Consider the following 2,500-nt stretch of genomic DNA (forward strand, 5'->3'; position numbering starts at 1 on the left):
ATTTTAGACTCCCCTGAGTATGAAAAGTGAAACGAAAATCATTTTTGAGAAGAAAAAATTTTTGTATGGGAGGGCCCCTGCTAGAACATTTTTCCCAAGTGCGTCGATTTTGGGTCGCCGACACAAGCTCGGGTCAAAAAAATTTTTTTTTCACGGTGACTCAAAACATCAATTTTAGACTCCCCTGAGTATGAAAAGTGAAACGAAAATCATTTTTGAGAAGAAAAAATTTTTGTATGGGAGGGCCCCTGCTAGAACATTTTTCCCAAGTGCGTCGATTTTTGGGTCGCCGACACAAGCTCGGGTCAAAAAAAAAATTTTTTTCATGGTGACTCAAAACATCAATTTTAGACTCCCCTGAGTATGAAAAGTGAAACGAAAATCATTTTTGAGAAGAAAAAATTTTTGTATGGGAGGGCCCCTGCTAGAACATTTTTCCCAAGTGCGTCGATTTTGGGTCGCCGACACAAGCTCGGGTCAAAAAAATTTTTTTTTCACGGTGACTCAAAACATCAATTTTAGACTCCCCTGAGTATGAAAAGTGAAACGAAAATCATTTTTGAGAAGAAAAAATTTTTGTATGGGAGGGCCCCTGCTAGAACATTTTTCCCAAGTGCGTCGATTTTGGGTCGCCGACACAAGCTCGGGTCAAAAAAATTTTTTTTTCACGGTGACTCAAAACATCAATTTTAGACTCCCCTGAGTATGAAAAGTGAAACGAAAATCATTTTTGAGAAGAAAAAATTTTTGTATGGGAGGGCCCCTGCTAGAACATATTTCCCAAGTGCGTCGATTTTTGGGTCGCCGACACAAGCTCGGGTCAAAAAAATTTTTTTTTCTCGGTGACTCAAAACATCAATTTTAGACTCCCCTGAGTATGAAAAGTGAAACGAAAATCATTTTTGAGAAGAAAAAATTTTTGTATGGGAGGGCCCCTGCTAGAACATATTTCCCAAGTGCGTCGATTTTTGGGTCGCCGACACAAGCTCGGGTCAAAAAAATTTTTTTTTCTCGGTGACTCAAAACATCAATTTTAGACTCCCCTGAGTATGAAAAGTGAAACGAAAATCATTTTTGAGAAGAAAAAATTTTTGTATGGGAGGGCCCCTGCTAGAACATTTTTCCCAAGTGCGTCGATTTTGGGTCGCCGACACAAGCTCGGGTCAAAAAAATTTTTTTTTCACGGTGACTCAAAACATCAATTTTAGACTCCCCTGAGTATGAAAAGTGAAACGAAAATCATTTTTGAGAAGAAAAAATTTTTGTATGGGAGGGCCCCTGCTAGAACATTTTTCCCAAGTGAGTCGATTTTTGGGTCGCGACACAAGCTCGGGTCAAAAAAAATTTTTTTTCACGGTGACTCAAAACATCAATTTTAGACTCCCCTGAGTATGAAAAGTGAAACGAAAATCATTTTTGAGAAGAAAAAATTTTTGTATGGGAGGGCCCCTGCTAGAACATTTTTCCCAAGTGAGTCGATTTTTGGGTCGCGACACAAGCTCGGGTCAAAAAAAATTTTTTTTTCATGGTGACTCAAAACATCAATTTTAGACTCCCCTGAGTATGAAAAGTGAAACGAAAATCATTTTTGAGAAGAAAAAATTTTTGTATGGGAGGGCCCCTGCTAGAACATTTTTCCCAAGTGAGTCGATTTTTGGGTCGCGACACAAGCTCTGGTCAAAAAAAATTTTTTTTTCATGGTGACTCAAAACATCAATTTTAGACTCCCCTGAGTATGAAAAGTGAAACGAAAATCATTTTTGAGAAGAAAAAAATTTGTATGGGAGGGCCCCTGCTAGAACATTTTTCCCAAGTAAATTCGATTTTACCCGGTGAGTCAAAAAATTTTGAAAAAAATATTTTGCCAAAATCGTGTTCATTGCCTATTATAAGGGACCAGGTCAGCTCACACGCATTTTTGGAGACCATATGGAAAGTGCGTCTGGGATTGCGGAAATTAAGTTTAGAGTGTTAAATGATGGTTTCGCAATCCCGAAAGGCTCAAAATCCACCCTAAGGTCCCCTGGGTGAAATGTGGTTTCCAAGGTGTGAGCGCTATCGGTGATAGAGTTGGAATGTGATTTCCAGAGCGCAGGGCGACTGGGCTTAGAGCGAAAATCATAGACAAGGGTAAGTATTGGACTGAACGACTCGAAGCAAACGAAAATCATAGACAAGGGTAATGGACTGAACGACTCGAAGCAAACGAAAACCACACACAAGAGTAATGGACTGAACGAATCGAAGCAAACGAAAACCACACACAAGAGTAATGGACTGAACGAATCGAAGCAAACGAAAATCACATACAAGAGTAATGGACTGAACGAATCGAAGCAAACGAAAAACCACAGACAAGAGTAATGGAGTGAACGAATCGAAGCAAACGAAAACCATGAACACAGGGATAACTGAGAACGAACCTACCTATCAGAGCATGTGAAAGCATGGACAAGAGTACTGAAAATCGGACCAAACCTCTAGAAGCACACGAAAATCA

This window comes from Anopheles moucheti (assembly GCF_943734755.1).
Source record: "Anopheles moucheti chromosome X unlocalized genomic scaffold, idAnoMoucSN_F20_07 X_unloc_7, whole genome shotgun sequence".
In the NCBI taxonomy this organism is placed as follows: domain Eukaryota; kingdom Metazoa; phylum Arthropoda; class Insecta; order Diptera; family Culicidae; genus Anopheles; species Anopheles moucheti.